A 21,752-nucleotide genomic window follows, 5' to 3' on the forward strand; every position below is an offset into this window, starting at 1 on the left:
ATTTAGGGGGGACATTTTTGTTGCGTGACCTCTACACAAGTTCAGTTTCCTCTCTAAATTTAGCAGAAAATTGATGTCACAGGACCTACAGAGAATTTCAAGCTCTCTGATAAATTTAGCGGAAAAATGGATGTCACGTGAACTATGCATCTGCATTGCCCTAACTTCGTTTGCGCTTTCTTCTCTGTTCTAAACTCCCAAACATAATTCGAGCAACGGGCATCGATAGCGACAGTCCCTCGGTCATTGGGACGCCATTGCTCGGTTTTAGGGTACCCGAATAATGACAGAAAGCGTTGAATACTGTCTGAGGACCTATGTATCTTGCACGAAATCCGGCAAGGTGAGTGCGGCTGTTTCTACATGACCCCAATCTCCGGTGGCAGTGGTTTGCTTCCGTAAACTGAAGAGACTTTTCTTAAACGCCATCCTCTCGATTTAATGCTGTTCCGTCGATGAACATGGGGTACGCTCGCAAGGTGCGTGCAAGTTTTCTCGAGATAATTGCTGTTTCAGGTTGTAACATTTTCTAACTGAATTTATCTTAATATTGATATTTCAAAGTGTTGACAATGACTCAATTTTATCAACTACAACGCTGAGTTGAAGGCTCATTTCCGCCGCCGGGTGTGGCTGAAAATTGTCGAAAAGCTTGTTCTATTGGTCTTCCCGAATCACGATCTCCTGAGCAATACCAGAGAGCCATGAACCTATGTTGACCGTCACAATGCGACTAGATTCTTATTTTAAAAATTAGTACATAATGTAGCCGGGAACAAGCCTTCAATTTCTGTTGCTGAAAGTTGAAATATGCTCATGCATCAATTTCGAATCGTTGAATCATTGACCGACTCGCTCCGGCAAAAGGCCCATCTCGACTTTGCTGTTTTCAGTTCTCGACAAAAGACACACTCGTTGGTACGGGATCCTCAAATAGAACGTTTATAAACACCGATGCATAAGCATGCTTCTATGTTAATAAACAGTGATGCATGAGCATGTTTCAACTTTAAGCAACAGAAATTGAAGGTTTCTTTCCAGCTACATTATGTACTAATTTTGAAAATAAGAAGAATCTAGTCGCATTGTGACGGTCAGCAAGGCTCATGGCTCTCTGGTATTGCGCAGGAGATTGGGATTCAGGCGAAGCAATAGAACTAAGTTTTTGACAATCGCCAGCCACACCTGGCGACGAAAATCAGCCTTCAACTAAGGGCTGTAGATAATAAAATTGAGTCAATGTCACCACTTTGAAATATCTATATTAAAATAAATTCAGTTCCAAAATGTTACATACAAGCTGAAAGCAAATATCAGGAGAAAACTTGCACACACCTTGCGAGCGCACCCCGTGTTCATCGACGGTACAGCGTTAAATGTGATGCCCGCTCCATTCACAAAATGTTCCGAGCACAGTCGAGAGGATGGCGTTGGGGAAAAGTTTTTTCGATTTAGGGACGCAAGCTACTACTGCCGGAAATCGGGGTCATGTGGAAAGCAATGGAGCTTAAAGACACTGCAGTCGCACTCGCCTTGCCGGATTTCGTGCAAGCTACACAGGCTCTCGGACAGTATTCGACGCTTTCTGTCGTTATTCGGGCACCGTATAACTGAGCAATGGTGTCTTGATGGCCGGGGGACTGTTGCCATCCAAGCCCGTGACTCTAATTAAGTTTGGGAGTTTAAAACAGAGAACAAAACACAAACAAAGTTCGGGCAGTGCTTACACCGAACACCGGCAAAGCCTCTCATCTGGGGCTTTCACTGTCTTTAACGCTCCAGCAAGGGGGAAAGCGCTGGTAGCCCTTTCCCCTTTTATCTCTCGCACTCTTTTAGTAAAACAGTTTATACCAAGCACCACGGGTGTTGCTTTTCCGCAGTGCACCGGTGCTGCGAAAGAAGTGCGCTCAACGGTGCTTCGAGAACAAAAAGTATGAATTACACGAAAACATCGTTCGAGTTAAGCGGCTTCTGAATACATTGAAAACGTAGCGGGTCAACCAAAGTTTTAAAACTTGTTTGACTTAACCAGAAGTATTAAATATCCGAGTTTGAATTATCGCGAGCCCACTGTATATACTAAGGGAGATCTGGCTCAATTCAATGTGCTTAATATCACTGAATAGTTGTGCAATTTTAATTGGTTAGTTTTATTTCTCAAGCACTTGAAATGTTCGGTATTCAAATCAATGCAAATTTTTACTTTGGTTCAATTTATGGGGGGTTTATTTTATATGTCATGTTTAGAAGGAGCTAGGCTAGTTGGTAAGCACGTTTCTCACTTACTTTAACCATGCATGTCATATACAATTTGTTGTGATTGTGTTTGAATGCAAATCCTCTTCTGCTTTTTATTTCAAGCTCCCCTCACATGCACCGTGAAGATACTGAGGAGGTCTTCAATTGAATGACAACTTCAAACACAAGCATGGAGGGGCATCTAAATGGCCAGCAGAAGGACAACTATAATGTAAATTTTCTCTAAAGTTAAAGCAAGGCATGCCTTCTTCCAATAAAGGTATTGTGGCGAAACTTCTTAATTTGTTTGTTGAGCTGTCATCTATAGGAACAGCTGAGCTCACACAAACAAAATCCTGGCATTGAGAAGTACAGGTTGTGTGCTCTTTCTCTTTTGCAAAACATGAACTTTTTGGCTGAGGATGTAAAATTATTCAAGTTCATATATTAAATGACGGAGCTATGAACTCTCCATACCAATCTACCCCAAAAGCTTCATGTGACTTAGGCTGGCTTGAATATGGAAGCTTTTTGCACTAAATAATGAAGCACTTGACCTTTACGTCTTTTTGAACTGGACTCTCCGTAAAAACAAGGCATATAATTTTGTAGAATGGCGAAATGTCTGTAGCCCACATTATGGACAGCTATCCATATGAAATGTGAAAGCTGTCCGCACTAAATAACAAAGGACTATACCTTTCCGAATTGTATAAGACCAAAGCTACAAGTCATCCGCACCAGTCCTGCACCTCTGATACGTCAGGTGACACCCCTGGCAGATCCAGAGCTCTGCCAGGTGAGTCGCCTGATGTAACGGAGGTGCAGGTGGTACGAATGGCTCGAGGCTTTGGCCTTATAAGGCGGAAAGGTATAGTCCTTCGGTATTTAGTGCGGACAGCTTTCACATTTCCTACGGATAGCTGTCCGTAATGTGGGCTACAGACGTGCCGTCGTTCTACGAAATTATATGCCTTGTTTTTACGGAGGGTCCAGTTTCTAGATCACGGCAAACCATACCAGCAATATTGAACCGGCAACTTTTACTCGTAAAATGAACAACGGATAACTGTCTGTAAAGTCAACTACGGACGTTTCGTCATTTTACGAAATTATATGCCTTGTTTTTACAGACAGTTCCGTTTCTAGATTACGGCAAACCATACCGGCAATATTGAACCGGCAACTTTTGCCCGTAAAATGGGGTGAACATTTTTTACAGTGTACGCTCTTTAATAAGGCAGCATTCAGGTTGCGTAACAGCTCATTAATGAAGATACATGACGCTGCACTATAGTATAATTTTATTAACTTGTTTGCTCTTTTTTACTTGTAATTAGCTCTCAGTGCACGACGACAGTGTGTCTCCTAAATGAACGAGAAGAAACTGCTACACAAAGGGCTTGCTGGAAATATCAAAAAGTGGATATCTTAATCGACACTCCTGTGAAACTATTGCCACACTCTCAAAAATAGGGTGTGCAGTGCTTACACCCCTCTTTCCATATAATACGCCCCAAAACTTCAGTTCGCCGAATAGCGCACGGACCTCGAACCGAAGGTACCAACTTTCACGAACGGCTTGGTGGCCGAGTTGTACAACTTATTACAGTAGCTAATGTACGTGTCACTGACTACAAAAAAAAAAAAAATCATTGTTTCCTTGGACCTGCTAAAAAACTTCAGTGTTTTTTTTTCATACTTTGATATGTACTTTAGCTGTTCATTAAGCAATATCGCACCGTTATCAAGCCCCTCATAAAAGCTGGGGCCATCAGTTCGACGGCAGTGCGCTGTACGTCGAACTTAAGTGTTGAGGTGTATTATATAGTACAATTATATAGTGTCACGAACAAAAAAGGAAACAAAGAATAACTGAGGAAACTGAAACGTTTAATGGGGCGAGCTTGTGCCCAAGAAATAAAAGAGGAAACAAGATAACAGCAGAGCGTCGCGGGCGTCGAAATCGGCGAAAGAGCAGAGTCGAACGCTGGGGCGAAACTGAATGCAGATTGTCACGCGGAGCCCCTTATGTACACGTGTGGGCTTCTGGAATAATCGGCGTAGTAGGTTCGGCGTGTAGAACATTCTGAGCTCGAACAAGCAACATGCTTCTCGAATTTACCAGAACATTACATTACAGAGTCAAAAAAAAGTGCCTCCACGGCCAGGAATCGAACCCTGGCTTTCAGCGTGGAAAGCAAGCGCGATAACCGTTAGACCACAAGCGCGCTGCCCTCTTAGCCAGCTGCGCTCGCGGCACTATATCCCCCCCCCCTCCCCTTTAAAAAGTGCATCGTCTCGATGCAGCACAAAACGAGAACACAGATCCCCAGCAAAAGAATAGCAGACTCGCGAGTCGCACTTAACAGTTCACTCTTTGACGAAAGTCCAGAGTTCTATCGTTCGTAGTACGGCCTGAGCCGGACTACGTGTACCACCTCGGGTCGTGGCGGGCGTCTTGCAGATGGGCACGTTCCGTCGGGTAGAACTTCGTAGTTCAGATCGCCGAGGCGTCGGATGATTTTGTAGGGTCCGAAGTAGCGTTTGAGAAGCTTCTCGCCGAGACCACGGCGACGAATGGGAGTCCAGACCCAAACCCTGTCTCCGGGCTGGAAGTGGACGTCCCGACGGCGAAGATTGTAGCGGCCAGTGTCGACGCGTTGTTGCGCTTTAATCCGGAGTCTGGCGAGCTGACGGACTTCTTCTGCCCTTTGGGCAACCACGTGGGCGTCGTCGCTTACGTCGACAGCCGGTTCGTGGGGCAACATAGCCTCCAGCATTGTCGTTACATTGCGCCCATGCACCAGTTGAAAGGGTGTCACTCCGGTGGTCTCTTGTACGGCCGTGTTGTAGGCAAAGGTAACGTACGGCAGCACCTCGTCCCATGTCTTGTGCTCCACGTCGACGTACATGGAAATCATGTCGGCGATGGTCTTGTTGAGTCTTTCCGTGAGCCCGTTGGTCTGCGCGTGGTACGCCGTGGTGCGACGATGGCTGGTGTGGCTGAGACGCAGGATTTCTTGGGTCAGCTGTGCCATGAACGATGATCCGCGATCTGTAATCAGAACTTCGGGAGCGCCGTGCCGGAGGACAATGGACTCGACCAAAAACTTGGCGACTTTCACAGCAGTCCCTGAGAGGAGGGCTTTCGTTTCGGCATACCGCGTGAGATAGTCTGTAGCGACGATTATCCAGCGGTTTCCCGACGTTGACGGCGGAAAGGGGCCAAGTAGGTCCATTCCGATCTGCTGGAACGGTGCGGTCGGGGGAGCAATCGGCTGCAGGAGACCTGCCGGCTTCGTTGGCGGTTTCTTACATCGCTGGCACTCGTGGCACGATCGGGTGTAGAGGTGGACGGCTTTGGGAAGCTTTGGCCAGTAATACTTTTCACGAATACGGGCCAGTGTTCGGCTGTAACCGAGGTGTCCCGACGTTGGGTCGTCGTGACATGCTTGAAAGATCTCCTCCCGAAGGTCGGTCGGGATTACCAGCAACCACGGTGTGCTGTTGTCGCCGAAGTCTTTTTTGTAGAGTACACCTTGTCGAATGGCGAAGGTCGGCAGTACTTGTGAGAAGACACGTGGCACGGTACCCCCACCCCCTTGCAGGTGCTCGATTAATGCGCGCGGCTCAGGATCGTCCCGTTGACGTCGTGCCATGTCGTCGGCGTTTACTGCTCCCAGGAAGCTCTCGTCGTCATTGTCGTCGCTGCAGCCGGAAGGGGTTTCGACGGGGGCTCTGGACAAGCAGTCGGCGTCGCTGTGCTTGCGGCCGGACTTGTAGACCACTGTCATGTTGAACTCTTGTAGTCGGAGGCTCCATCGAGCAAGGCGTCCTGACGGGTCCTTCAGGTTAGCAAGCCAGCAGAGCGTGTGGTGGCCCGTGACTACACGGAACGGGCTCCCGTACAAGTACGGGCGGAACTTCGTGATTGCCCAGACGACCGCAAGGCACTCCTGTTCAGTCGTGGAGTATTTTCCCTTCGATTTGGACAGCGTCCGACTTCCGTAGGCGATGACTCGCTCGGCGCCTTCTTGCACTTGAACCAGCACTGCTCCAAGTCCTCCATTACTAGCGTCCGTGTGAATCTTGGTTTCTGCATCCTGATAAAAGTGTTCTAAAACAGGAGGAGTTTGGAGTCTTTGCTTCAGCTCGTCGAATGCCTGCTGCTGTTCCTCGGCCCATTCGAACTTCTCGGCGTCCTTCGTGAGGTTTGTGAGCGGTGCGGAAATCCTTGCGAAATCCCGAACGAAGCGTCGATAGTAGGCACAAAGTCCGAGGAATCTTAGCACGGCCTTCTTGTCTCTCGGCGCTGGAAATGCCGCGACGGCGCCAGTCTTCTCGGAGTCTGGGCGGACGCCTTCGTTACTAACCACGTGGCCTAGGAACTTCAGTTCGTCATAGGCGAACCGGAACTTTGACGGATTGAGAGTGAACCCGGCGGTCTGTATGGCATGGAGAAGCGCGCGGAGTCGTCGCAAGTGCTCGTCGAAGTCAGCTGAAAATAGTACGACGTCGTCAAGGTAGACGAGACAACTCTGCCACTTCAGTCCTGCCAGTACGGTGTCCATGACACGCTGGAAAGTTGCTGGCGCCGTGCATAGTCCGAAGGGCATCACCTTGAACTCGTACAGTCCATCGGCGTGACGAAGGCTGTCTTCTCTCGGTCCCGTTTGTCGACCTCGATTTGCCAGTAGCCGCTCTTCAGGTCCATCGATGAAAAGTATCGAGAGTGGCGCAGCCGGTCTAGAGTGTTGTCGATGCGAGGGAGTGGGTAGACGTCTTTCTTCGTAACCGTGTTGAGCTGCCGGTAGTCCACGCAGAACCGAAGAGTTCCGTCCTTCTTCTTAACCACCACGACTGGAGAGGCCCATGGACTGCTTGAAGGTTGGATTATGTCGTCATTCAGCATCTCTTGAACTTGCTGCTGGATCACCTCCCTTTCCTTAGCGGAGACTCTGTATGGCGATCGATGCACAGGGCGCGCGTCGTCCTCGGTAACGATGCGGTGCTTGGCAACCGCGGTCTGGCGCACCTTCGACGACGTCGCAAAGCCGTCGCGGTATTCGGCGAGGAGGTTAACCAGCTGACGTCGTTTAGGGTCCGGAAGCTTAGGGTCAATGTCGAGCTGTGCTGGCGATGTACTGTCTTGCTGGGGCGGCGAGGATTCTTGAGTAATCGCGGTGATTTCGGCGGGGTTTCGGAGTTCCTCGACGTGGCCCACGGCTGCACCTTTCGTGAATTGTTGCGTTTCGTTTCGGAAGTTCGTCACGAGGGCCACAGTCCGCCCATCCTGAAGTTCAGCTACTCCCCTTGCGACGCCTATGCCTTTTCCCAGGAGCAATTGGAGGTTTCCCTCGAGAAGAACTTCGCCACAGGGAGCTTCATCGATCCCGACAAGTACGAAAACGCTCGACCGCGGTGGAAGGTTTACGTGGCTTGCGAGGACTCGGACCGTGGGTGACGTCGCTTGGGGTTCGTCCGCTGGTGGAGCAGGTTTTCGTAGCGTCAGCCGGTTTGTTCCGAGGTCGATGACGGCGCCACACTCGCAGAGAAAGTCCATTTCCAGGATAACGTCCCTCGAACAGTCTTGCAGAACGACAAACTTGACAGGGCACGTTTCACCGTGGATCTCGACGCGAGCAGTGCATCTCCCGACTGGTGTGATGAGATGTCCTCCGGCGGTTCGTATTTGGGGTCCTTCCCATGGCGTCATGACATTTGGAAGGCGGCGGGAGAGCCTCCTACTCAAGACTGAGTAGTCTGCTCCGGTGTCCACGAGTGCCGATGCGTCGTGGCCGTCGATGACGACGTTTAGGTTGTTGGACACCGTTGCAGGGGCGTTGTAGCGATGCGTGGCGTAGGGAGAGTGGGAGCGCTCCGGCGTTCTTGGAGGCTCTTTACTCGGGTCGTCTTCGGCAACGGCACCTCCAAGCGTTGCCGCACTTAGTTTTCCCGACGATATAGGGGGGACAGGCTGTCAAGGCGCGACCGAAGGAAAGGCGACGCGGACTCGTGGTGCGGTGGGCGCTGGTGACAGAAGGCGACGGAGGCATTCCTCGATGTCCCTTGGTCGTTCTCCAAAACGAGATCGGCGGTCGTTTGGAGCGAATCCTCGCAGGCCGAGCTGGCGGTAGGGGCACCTCTGGTAAACGTGGTCAGCCTCCCCGCAGTGGAAGCACAACGGGCGTCCGTCATCCGTGCGCCACACGTCGGTCTTTCGAAGTCCACGCTGCTCTTGGCGCGGCGTGTACTGCGGCGAAGAGGCTTCTCGTCGGGGTGCAGCTGGGTACTGCCGAGCAATAGGAGGCTGCGGACGACGAACAACGGCGGCATAGGTCACAGCTGGTGGTTCCGGTGCAGCGTCGGCGAGAACGTCTGGCTGGAGCGCTTGCTGGACCTCTCCTCGAACAATCTCGGCAATCGAGAGTGAAGCTGGACGTTCGGCGGCAGGTGTCAGCTTCTTCAGTTCTTCACGGACGATGTCCCGGACTATTTCTCGGATCGCCGGAATATTGGGGCTGAGGGCGCAGCTTGACGGCGTGGGTGCAGCGACGGCAGGAGCTCGATGGAAGTGAGCGGCTCGTGCTTGCAGGGCCCGTTCAACGCTGGTCGCCTCTGTTACAAACGTTTCGACGGTGGTCGGCGGGTTGTGGACGAGGCCTCCGAAGATGTCATCTCGTACGCCTCGCATCAGGATCCGCAACTTCTTTTCGTCGGTGGCTTGAGGGTCGGCGCGAGTGACCAGGCGCAGGACATCCTCGACGAAACTGGTGATGGTCTCGTTTGCGCCCTGGGTTCTCATTCGAAGAAGGTCCTCGGCGGTCTCCCGTCGATACTGGTTAGTGAAAGTTCGCCTCAACTCATTCTTGCTGGCGGTCCACGAGATCAACAAAGTCTCCCGATTTTCGAACCAGTGCCTGGCCGTTCCTTCGAGCGCGAAGTAAAGGTTCTGCAGGCGCTGGTCGTCCGTCCATCGGTTGTGCTGGGCCACCCGCTCGTACTGTTGAAGCCAGTCCTCGACGTCTTCGTGGGCGTCCCCATGGAATGGCGTCGGCGTCCGGGGTGCGATGGGCAGGTAGATGAAGGCAGGAGCGGCCGGGGTCTGCGACTGGTTGGCCATCGGCGTGTTCTTCGGCTTGGGCTTGTCCAGTAACGAACCGTATTCAGGATCCTCTCCCTTGATGCGCCGGCTGGTCCGAGTTTCGGGTTCTGCGGGAAGTGGTCTCCTCACTGGGCTTGGAACCGGACTTGCACTGCGGGCTCTTGGAGGGGAACGCTGCACGGGCATGCGGTACCCCGCACCTCCGCCAAAATGTCACAAAGGAACAAAAGAGGAAACAAAGAATAACTGAGGAGACTGAAACGTTTAATGGGGCGAACTTGTGCCCAAGAAATAAAAGAGGAAACAAGATAACAGCAGAGCGTCGCGGGCGTCGAAATCGGCGAAAGAGCTGAGTCGAACGCTGGGGCGAAACTGAATGCAGATTGTCACGCGGAGCCCCTCAGGTTCACGTGTGGGCTTCTGGAATAATCGGTGTAGAAGGTTCGGCGTGTAGAACTTTCTTGGCTCGAACAAGCAACATGCTTCTCGAATTTACCAGAACATTACTTTACAGAGTCAACAAAAATGTGCCTCTACGGCCAGGAATCGAACCCTGGCTTTCAGCGTGGAAATAAAGCGCGATAACCGTTAGACTACAAACGCGCTGCCTTCTTAGCCAGCTGCGCTCGCGGCAATAGTATTGTAAGACTACACCCTTTTTTTGTAGAGTGCACAACGCACAGTCATTTTCCTTTTTAATGTCATCCCTTAAAGGGACCATGAAATGACCTTTTTACTTTTTCCAGATAACTTTTACATTAAACCGTCAATGTTCACTGAATGCCGAACGGGCATCCGTTTTCGTCTCGGTTTATTAACTTTTACACAAAAAATTATTGAAATATCGACTTTTTCATTCTCTCCAACTGACCGCAAAAAAAGCCGTGACGTAGACCGTTTCCGGAACCGGAAGTTCTCTCGGCAGTAGGAGAATGGGAGTGTTAGCGGCAACGAGTTGGGGTGCGCCGGTAGGTTTTACTGCGCTGATGTCACCGACGTATTTCCTGAATCGGCGCCTCTCATCGCCGCATCGCAGCTGAGCTAAATTCAATGAGATATGTTGCGCTACAGCGACAGCATGGGACTAGTCCCATACGCCGGTATGCCTGTTGGGAAGTGCAGCGAGTCTTGTCACCGCCCCGTCATTGTTGGCAGAAGGGCCGGCCCGTGTCAGTCGTTTGCAAAGCAACGTAGATGGCGTTTTTCGCGGCCTCGGAGATGCAGGAGCGAGTCGACGTTAAAAAAGATACGTTTGAACTACGAGTGTCAGCAAGAGCCACGTAAATACCTGCTTACACTCGGAGCGGACGCGCGCGCTTGATGGAAGTCTTGTATTCGCGCTGTTGGTAAGCGCTTCGGGACCGTTCTTTTACGATTGCAACTCGATACTGACGCGACACTCGGCAAAGAAAGGTTGGACCGGGGTCGACAGTGACGTGCAGTCTGTCAGAATAAAAATGGCATACCAATAACAAAGTGTACATACCGTGTTACGAAGGCAATCCATACGGCGTTTATTTCAGCTCTATATCACACAAAACAAGAAGATAGAATCGACGACAGTCCCTTTTCGACGAGTGTTCGTCAACACTGCCTCGGAAAACAAGGGGAAGAGATTAACCTCCTCACCTCTTAATCTAGAATTGAGGTCAGTGATCAAACTATAATACGGGAAGGGTCCACAAGGGTCGCGCGGGCATATTCCATTTAGCACGCCAGCCGGTCGTAGGCAGACGGTCTTGCGACGAAGCAACGCAGCGCCGAGTCGGAATGCCTGCTAGGCCTATACGCTTCGTCGGAGTCGGTGAATCCCGCGTTCTTGTTCGTCGTGGTCTGTTTTAAGTACTGTTTTCTTGCTGCTTGAAGTCGGCACGCGCGGGAAGAACACGTAGAAAAATAAACGTTCAGTCAGTCAGAGTTTTGAGAGGAAGGAAAACAAAGAAAATAAATGTTCGTCGGTCGCCGTCACCCAAGTAACTGGCGGCCCTGCCCTACTGCGCACGCGCAGTAGTTGCTTCGTTTACCACACGATAGATGGCGCTTGGCTCTCAGCATTATCAAATTTGGCAATTTTCGCCACACATCTCTAATTATGCTACTAAATGTGGATCTGAATAATATTTAACAAAACTTTTAGGAAACATTCGCCGGCTATTTATTGTTTACGATCGCGGTGCTGGTGAGGTAGGCTCTTACCCAATAGGCGATGTGGATTCGGCTGACGTGCACCGATTCTGCGTATGCATCGTAGTGAACAGGCGAAGGAAGGAAGGCGCAAAAGAGTCCAGTTTTCTTTTAAAAGTTCTATAGCAAATAATTTTTTTGGGCTCCCTATTTTTGTGTTTTTGTGTTTCTTTTCACACCTTTTACGACGTGCGGTGGATGAAACTCGATTTTAAAATCATTTCATGGTCCCTTTAACTTTTTTTACGCGGAACTAGCTCGCCTGTTATCACTTATTTACGTCAGTCGCACGTCGTGTATCAAACATAATGTTTTCGAAGGTTCCGGCCATACACTAGCAATCTTGAATGTACAGTGCGCCTCAAACTTAACGCCGCCACAAGATCGTCCGGTTTCTTCATTTCCAAAGCTATTCCTGAACCTAGCAACCTAGCAATTTGCGTCCCCGATGAAAACCCCACCAGGGGAAGGTATTCCACCAGCTGCAGCGATCAATTTATCTTTCGGTTGCATGCAATACATCAATATTTGCGAAACTGAGTGGCAGCGTTAAGTTTGAGGGGCACTGTACCATAATTGTGCACAAATAGGACAAGGCTGTGCAGAGCTGCGTTCGATTCGCCGACCGCCGACTGCGTTTGCCAGCCTTGCTACTGCAAGTTGCTCTTTCTTTTTAGGGCTCAAGGCCACCCAATAAACAGCGTCTTGCCTGAGTTGTCGTGGTCACTTCACGACTGCAGTTACCTCTATGTGACATATGGTGAAGGTATGGGTTACCGACGTCGATGCACCGGACACCCCCAGGGAGCCACCACGGGAGCCCGGACCCTGATCCACTCAACCGGAAAGATCGGCGCAACCAAGCAATCGTTCCTGAGTTTGGCCGCCTTCCCCACAAGACCAGGAAATCAGCCGACGTCTCGGAGACAGCAATGAACAGCTCTAGGACACCCGCCGCCGTCGTCTTCCAGCGTCCCCAAAAGGCACCGTCCTATAGTGGCTCCTCTTGCGAAGACTCGGAAGAACGGCTTAAACAATTCGAGTGGATAGCTACGTTCGACCAGTGGGCTGACTGACCAAGACAACATTCCACCGGTTTTCTTCTTTATTAAATATTCGTCGAGGACGTGATATGAAAACAGAGAGAGCACCCTGGCCTCATGGGGTGCGTTTAAAGAAGAGTTTCAGAAGACCTTTTCAACTGACTTACGAAAAGAACGAGCTAAATTACTCTTGCACACTCGTGGACATCATCCTTACGAACGTGCCACTGTCATTTTTGAAAAAAATGAAGCGGACGTTCGACGCCCCGTTCTTAACATAGCCGAAGAAAATAAAGCGAGGTCCCTTATATGAGGCGTTAAAGAACAACTGTTCACCCTTTTCAATCAATTTACGACTGTCGCCGAAATCATCACGGAGGCTACCACAATAGAAAATGCCCTTGACATGCTGGCAAGAGGAGACGAACGTCCTGAAGTCCTGACAAAGAGCTACATCAATGTAGGTGGTTCCAACATCGACGCTCTACGAGACACAATCCCTGCCGCTGATCGTGAAGAGCTAAGAAGGCTCTTTCTAACAACACAGCACCAAGTCGCTTCACTTACGGATGTAAACACTCAGTACAGTGGAGACGGAGGGGGGAGGGGGGGTGAGGGGGCAGTGCACCAGCACCAAGCGATGGTATATCCTGCTGAAGTGCATGTGCCTGTCTTAAGCCGCCGCATCGAAACCTCTCTACGGGTAACCAAAGCGCCTGCGCCTCGACGTCCGCCTCCACCCTCAACAGGAACTCCTAATCCTACACCTCAAGAAAAACTGACGCAGTGTGTACCCAGGACCAACGACCCTTTTGTTATCATTGCAGGGAACCGGGCCACGTCGTCGCCGATGCCCATAGAGAGAGCGTGGCCTTCGTGGCTTCGCCGTCGACGCGCCGCGACCCGAGCCCGGACAACGACCAAGAGATACTGAGGAATACCTACGCCAGACGTCGCCTGAGCCAAGGTAATTCTACCGGTCACCATCGCTTTCAGTGTTCAGTGCTTTCAGTTTCATCGGTGTGTGAGCGTGCATCGATCACACACCGCTATAACTGGCTGAAGGTCGCGAAGCCCCCATAGGAGAAACTAACAGTAGCAACTACTGGAGATGGAGTTTCTGTCCCTCAAAGCTACGAAAGTCCTCCACCGTCGAGACTTTGCGACATAACAGAGACGGCGTACCGTAACACCAACGACCCGAACAACCGTGACACCACCGCGACGACACGATATGCCTGCGACCTGACGAAGCGACGCAACTGCAACGCGACGCCTACAACTGCCGACCTACCAGTTCTGATTGACGGCCGTGAGGTGAACGCGCTAGTGGCCACTGGTGCTGACTATCCAGTGCTAAGCGGTGAATTGACGGCAGCACTAAAGAAGGCATGGGGTGGATCCCAGATGCGAACAGCAGTGGGGCACATAATGACGCCGAGTAGAATGTGCACGTCAAGAATTACCATCGGCAGTCACACGTACCTTTATACGTTCGTAGTAGTGTTGCAGTGCTCACGTGACATGATCCTTTGTGTGCAATTTCTGACAAATCTACGCAGTAATTGATCTCCAGTACAAATATGTCACATACTGTGCCACAATTACGTGTTTCCTAGCTGCCTTTGGCGTTGAGGACTAACGACTAATATCTCAGCATCCCGCCCAACTCCAGAGGCATGATCTCTTTTTGTGCCAACACAGCCGAAATAATGGAGGGGCTTATGGAACGTCAGGCACCTTTGCTGCTTGAACGCGCCCTCGCCGTGGCAAGAGGCATTGTTCATCTCCAAAAAGGACGAGAGAATGTGCTCCTGATCATCTTCAGTGCAGAGCACAGGTGCCTCAACAAGGGCACGACCGTGATTTTCCTGGAGGGAATAGCCGAGATAAGCAGCGCGATAGTCATTTCACCGCCATCATCAGCGGGTCACCAGCAAACAACCGAACGTGCCCTCGACGTTACCCTGCACTGTCCAGACATCTACAAGAGAAAATACATAGTCTGCTTTGCCGTTAGAAACACTGCTTTTCGTCGTCAGCGGAGATCCGTCAAGCACCAATTGTTAAGCATCGGATCTCGACCGACGACGGCGTACTACCTCTTTGGCAACCCCCCACCGGAGTCTCTCTTCACGAACGCGACGCCATCCGCGACAAAATCGACGAAATACTTGGCGACGACATTATTCAACCACTCAGGAGTACATAGGCGTCACCCGTCGTCGTTGTGAGGAAGATACACGGTACCCTTAGGTTGTGCGAATGTGCGTCATTTACCGTCGCTCAAACAACGTACCAAAAAGGACGTATATGCCCTCCCCCACATTAAAGATGCACTCGACCGATTCTGCCATGTCATAGCCAATTCACGTCTTCCAACACGACAGTGAAAAGACGGCTTTCGTAACGCCAGACGACCTCTATAGGTGTAAAGTCATGTCATTCGAACTTTGCTCTGCACCAGCCACATTCCAGAAAGTCATGAACACTGTCCTAGCAAGCCTGAAATGACAGACTTTTATTGTTTCCCTAGACGATGTCGTAGTGTTTTCCGCAAACATTGACGAGAATCTCAAGCGGCTAAAGACAGTACTCTATACGATAAAAACCTCGGGACTGACCTTAAGGCCAGAGAAGTGCCGATTCGCCTGCTAGGAGCTGCTCCTTCTTGGGCACATTTTAAGTAGAAATGGAGTATGCCCGGGCCCGCAGAAGAAAGCCGCCATCGCCAACCCCCATCTGCCAGTTGATCAGAAAGCGCTTCTTGGATTCCTGGCTTGTGCGCTTACTACCGGCGCTTCGTGAAATACTTCTCGTGAATTGCCGAACCGCTAACACGTCTGGCAAAAGCCGATGCCCAGTTCACATGGGACGCGTCGCGAATGGCATTGTTCAACGAGTTTGAGCGCCTACAACTGTCACCGCCAATTCTTGGACACTTCCACATGGACGCTGAGACCGATGTTCACACGAACGTAAGCAACGTGGGCCTTGGAGCCGTGCATGTTCAGACGGCGAACGGTCTGAAAACAGTAATCGCCTACGCCAGCCCCCCGATTACACATACGGCCGGTCCTTCAAGGTCGTCAACGACCATCACGCTTTGTGTTGGATCGCCAGCTTGAAAGACACTTCCGGCAGGTTGGTACGTTGGAGCGTGAGATTACAGGAGTTCGACCTCACCGTCGTCTATAAGTCTGGCCTCAAACACTCCGATGCCGCCTATCTTTCACCTCTTCCGGTCAACCCGCCCCGCACAGCGGAGAAGACAATAGGCTTTCTTTGGAACAATCAGCCAAAGTACTTTCAACCGGGAACAACGAGCTGATTTGGAGCTAAGAAGCCTCATCGGATAGCTTGAAGGGAAGAGTAATTCACTGCCCAGAGTGTTCCAGTGCGGGCTGTGTTCGTACTGCCTGCTCCACGACGTTCTCGTTAAGAAGAACTTTTCGCCACTCCGAGCGCCATATCTTTTACTTGTGCCATCCGATCTACGCCAAGAAAGTTTACACGACTCCTACGATGAACCAGCGTCAGGACATCTTTGGATTGCTCGGAAACTTGCAAGAATTTGTGAACGGTACTACTGGCCTTGTCTTAACACCGACGTCTGCCGTTACGTTCGAACGTGCCACGACTGCCAGTGCCGAAGGTCGCCAACGTTGCAACCAGCCGGCCTACTTCACCCGATACACCTGCCCTCGCCACCTTTTCAGTAGGTTGGCATGAACTTACTCGGGCTGTTTCCGACATTCGCCTCCGGCAGCAAGTAGATCATGGTCGCACCGGACTATCTGACGTGCTACGCCGAAACGAAGGCCCTTCCCACCGGCACCTCACAGTAAGTTGCGAAGTTTTTCTTTCATCCACCAGATTCTCCTGCGGCATGGCGCCCCACAGGTCGTCATCACAAAGAGTGTGACCACCTTTACAGCGGCGCTCTTGCGGTCTCTTTTTTACTACAGCCAGACCACCCACCGCAACACGACTGCGTGCCACCCCCAGACGTACGGCCTAACTGAGCGCCTAAACAAGACCTTGGCAGACACCGAGCACACAAGGTGGGACGAGATCCTCCGATATGTGACGTTCGCGTACAACATAGCCGTACGACAAAACCACCGAAATACCACCGGTCAAACTGGTATACGGAAAAAATGTGGCAGCGACTCAACGATATCCTGCCAAATGTCGTAGCGGACGGCCTCAGTGACTACGTCGCCACGTTCCTTCAACGGGCGGAAGAAGCTCGACAGTTACGAGATACCGCTTCTAGGCCCAGCAGTGCAACGACGTGGCACGATACAACCTCCGACACCAGGCCGCAGAATACGAGGTCGGCAACCGTGCTTGGATCTGGACGCCGAAACGTCGTCGAGGGATCAGCGAAAACGTTCTCCGCCGGAACTTTTGCCCTTACAAGATTACGCGACGCTTGAGAGACCTGCACAATGTGGTGGTTCCCGATTGAGTAATACACTCCCAGCGGCACCACACTCGCTCAGAAGTTGTCCACGTCGTTCGAATGAAGACGCACTAATCCAGGTAGTGAGTTATTTGACTTTTTTCACCCTTTGCGATCACTCAGATCTTTTTCCCTTCTCGATGTTTTGTTTGCAGCATTGGGTCTATGTTTCGTTAGAGGGGAGTAATGCCAAAGCTGATTTCTTTCACTTGGTCTCCCTACGCACTGTCATCTTCCTTTTAATGTTGCCCCTAATCTTTTTTATACTGCGCGAAGCTAGCTCGCCTTTTATCACTTATTGCGTTTGACCTCGCGTCGGGTATAGAGTAGAATGTTCTCGAAGGTTCCGGGCAGCACATTTTTACGGCGCAGGCGACAGACCCCCTAGCAACGGCGCTTACGCCGGATTGGCTGTTATTGGAGATGGACGCCCTCCGCCATCACAGATAGCAACGCGCAGTTGCAATGAGAACTTTGATTTCGGATTCGGACGGTGCGTGTATCCCTGGAGAGCGTGTTCATTCACCCCCCCCCCCCCCCCCCCCCCCGGCCTGCGTTCAAGCCACTTCGTGGCAACAGTCTGCGGGTGTTCATCACAGAACTATTACCCAACTTCGCCCCTCCCCCCCCCCCCCCCCCCCCCCCTTACACGCCGCTTCACGGCGTCCAGCCGGAAATTCAAGCCCCAGTGTCCGCCACTGCACCTCTGAGAAGGGACTCCCATGCCATTTAGTGCAGCAAAGTTAGGTCGACAACATTCGTTTTTTTCTTCTTTCAGACTTAGTTGTAAAAAGTAATGTAAATATCGCCAAATGCCTCGACAAAAAGAAAATGAAAAAATAAAAGTAAGCCGAAAGTGTGTATCAATCCGTGATCAGCTGCTGATGAGGCAGACACCTTACCACTAAGCTACGCTAGAGCTTCGGAAACTGGTTGTAACCGTTGCCCATGTGTGACAGTGCCAGCATCCATCTCCACGAGCTAGCAATCCGGCGTGAGCGCCGTTGCTATGGGGTCTATTGCCTGCGTCCTAACAATTTGCTTCCGAGCATACGCTAACAATTTCGAATGTACCATGACTGTGCATCAATAGGACCAAGGCGCACAAAGCGACATTCGATTCGCTGACCGCCGACTGCGCTCGTCACCCTTGCTGCTTCCAGTTGCTTTTTCTTTGTGTGGCACAATATCCCCTAACAAACAGGTTCTTCGCTTTGTCCCCGTCACTTCAAGCGGGCCGTTACCTCCGTGTAACACTATGCTGCATGACGAGTAGAGTTAATTTGTATGCATGGCGGCGCAGGAACGTGATCCCGTGTAAATATATATAAAATAATTTCGTTAAATCATTCACCACAGAGTGAAATACCAAAATAGGACGAACCCGATATTGGCCGTTAAATTAAAGTTCGAAGTTTCATTTGATTCCTCTTTTAAAACTCGAGGCTACACTTGTTTATACCTCAGCTTATGGTGTCGTTCTGTCTTTTATATGTTAATGTTTTTGTTTGTTTTCTCTTTGTAAAAAAAGCACCTTGCATTTGCGGTCAAGTGACTGATCTAGTGCCCATTGCCTAAAGCCACGAAAGCTAGACTTCTCGTTACGATGCAGACAGCCTTCCATGAAGAACGTATTAGACATCCTAAACGGTCACAATCGAAATTCTTCTTTAATGTAAGCTCTGCAATACCAAAAAGACCTCGTCTCCGTTTATCTTTGTTGCTTGTGCTTTTATTTATTTTTTAATTGTAATGCTGCAGGAAGAGTGCGGTCACGAAGCAATAATAAATGCTCTTGAACAAACATATGCGTGCAGTTTTTCGAAGATAACCAACGGAAGCACATATATACACTTGAAAACGAGCGTGTTCGTTAATAGATAGAAGACTTCAAAGTATAAAACAGAGAGTACGAGGACGAGGACGGGAACAGGACATCTTTCATGATGTCCTGTTCCCGTTCTTGAAAGGTGTCCTGTTCCCGTCCTCGTCCTCTCTGTTTTATACTTTCAAGTTTTATAACATATATAAGAGCCATTACAAACGTTTGTCATTTCGGAAATATTGAATGGGTCGGTGCTGCTATGTAGTTTTGAAAACGGTTTTTTTTTCAAATATTTTATGTTTTATCTTCCTACTGTTTAGCATATGCCGAAATATATTAAGCCCAAGCCGACGGAAAGTTATCGTTTAATACAGTCAGTTTGCTACAAACATCACTCTGGTTTTAGCCGTCGTGCTGATTTAGATGGAGGCCACTGATGTTTGTGCAGGTAAATTCTGTCTTAGTGTAAAGCTACTTTTTCACTTTTCAACCTAGCTAAGCGTGAACAGTTGAGCGAAATGTTTCTCTTGATGTGACAAGAGCACGACCTTTTAAAAATGCAAAACCTGCCACGGGGACGAAACACTTTTTGTGTTCAAGGGTTGTTGTGAATTGTGTAGATGCACTCCAACTGTACTGTAAAATGTAATACACAGGCAGCTTGCCAATGCAGTTGATGATCTTTCTTGTCTCAAAATAATTGAAGTATCTCGGTAAATGTTTGAAATATCGAAAAAAGTTACCCATATTATCCACATGAACATAACAAGCTGGTAGTCTCGATGAATCAAAAGTTTAAGCAATTGTCCACAGTAGAGGTAAGCGACCTCTACTGTCGTAACACGCACGTAGTAGAGAACGGCCGTATTTTTGAGCGTTGAAGGACAAAATCCACACTATCTGTCAGTATCAACTCTGTGTTTATTAGTTTGAAATCAATATGCATTTAGAGCAGCGAAATAGTAGTAAGGTCGACGTTCTTAATTTCAAAGCAAAAAAAAAAATATTGGTATTTAGTGTAGCCAAATTCTACAAGGTGGACTTATGGGAAGCTCAGCAAGTCTATTTCTGGAGAAAAGAATGTGCCTCGGAAAGTTTATTTTTAATGCAAGTAACATTTACACCTTTAGGCCTTTCTTTGATAAATCAATCGTCAAAGAATGGTGCTTCCACTCCTAACCGACAATTGGTATATATAAAACAATGGAGACGCGGCAATACCGCAAGCCTTTCTGTTGATACATATTCCCCTGTCTACCTGAAAATCCAAACGCCCGAATGGGTGGAAGATTTTATTAACCAAGAATGTGCTGTGGGTTACAAAATATATAAAGCGTTGCTTCCCTAAATTCTGCTGAGTACAATCAGCATTACCTGCGTGGGTAACGTAAAAATAAAAAGGCTTGATCGTACGAACTCTGTTCCGAACAAAAATGTTTAATGATAATAAAGCAACTCTTCGAGGATTTCGAAGGATTGATAAAAAAATGTGCGCAGTGAATTTTGCAAGAACACGTAGGCTACAGATTGCTAAAACAATAGAACGGTTGCGAAAAATTACGAAGATCTGGACATCTTTAGGACTAACAAATGCAATGGGGATAATGATAAAGAGAAAAACATGATGTCTTGCACATAACTCTCGATGGCATCGTATTATTTTCCGCGTAATACTATTCTTAGCTTAGTAATTTGCTCGAATCCTTTGGTTCACAGAAACAGCCATTCGGGTGTTGTGCTAGACATTGAACACACATTGATTTTATAGAGTGATTTGGAGACGGAATAGTGAAAGCTTTAATACTAAAATGTTAATCATATGTAGCCAAACACAGTAAGACTATGTGATCTCCTTGGATAGTTTGTCTCAATTAGTTGATTTCGTATAGGTGTCTAGAACTCGAAAGTATAAGGATTGCAAATATAAAATACAAATAATACTATTTCACTCGCTCGATCTCTTTTTGATCTAAATAGCTGAATTATCACTCGGGCTATAAGTAAATCAAAACAAAAAGAGGCCCTTCGAGCTCTCCAAAAGCAGCAGGACGTGGCACTGGAGGCCTCACGTGGGTCCTTCGTTGAGAGAAAGCCGGCGTCAGCTGCTTCCGGGCCAAATGGGTCGGACAACGGATGCCATCGCCGAGAACGTGTTCCACGTGACTCGATCGATACGCGAGTGGAAGGGCTTCAGGTGCCTTCTCGTACGCCGCGAGTGCGGAGGGATGAATACAGCTGCGGCCTCTGGAATCTTCAATTACGATATGTCGGAAATCGTCGGGGAAGATTTCCGAATCGCCCGGCTTTTGGAGGGTCTTCTTTGTTCCGACTAATTGGATGTGAGTAGGTCGCGTAATCGGCTTTAGAATTGGTATCGGGCTCGCGTTTAAACTTTTCAATGATACATTATATGGCCGAATTATCTGTCGCCTGTTGAAAGAAGCATACTTCGAGGAGCAGGGTCGCATCATTACGGCGGCGAATTCGGAACCCTAACCAATCGGAAAAAAGTAACACTGGGACAAAAGTGTCGCGTGCTGCCAAACATAGGTGGAAACCTATCATCATTACATGGCATGTCTTTGCCCTCGATAAATATTACCGAGTTATTACTAAGCCACTCTCACTACAGAAAGCTTGTTCTTGACACATTAGAATAGTGATACTTCCCTGTAGAACGGAAAGCAAATTATAAATATAATCACAAAATTTTTTATGCTAAGCCACACTTATTAATCAAGCATTGTACGTACTAAAACCATAACCATGCAGGTTCATTGTTTATTCAATTGTTCCGATGACTCTGATAACGATATCCGATGCTCCGCCGCCGACTTTGCGGATACGTCGTCTCGTTATTGGAGATCATTGACAGGGGCATCGAAA

The 21,752-nt window shown here is 49.2% G+C and overlaps 2 pseudogenes; both read left to right on the forward strand.

Annotated features, from left to right (window-relative positions):
• Positions 1 to 12,315: 12,315 nt before the first annotated feature.
• LOC121836541 lies at positions 12,316 to 13,511 on the forward strand (annotated as a pseudogene).
• Positions 13,512 to 14,285: 774 nt separating this feature from the next.
• LOC115332048 overlaps positions 14,286 to 21,752 on the forward strand; it is a 50,397-nt pseudogene continuing 42,930 nt past the window's right edge.

The sequence above is a fragment of the Ixodes scapularis genome, unplaced genomic scaffold (genome assembly GCF_016920785.2).
Source record: "Ixodes scapularis isolate PalLabHiFi unplaced genomic scaffold, ASM1692078v2 PGA_scaffold2__306_contigs__length_199485367, whole genome shotgun sequence".
In the NCBI taxonomy this organism is placed as follows: domain Eukaryota; kingdom Metazoa; phylum Arthropoda; class Arachnida; order Ixodida; family Ixodidae; genus Ixodes; species Ixodes scapularis.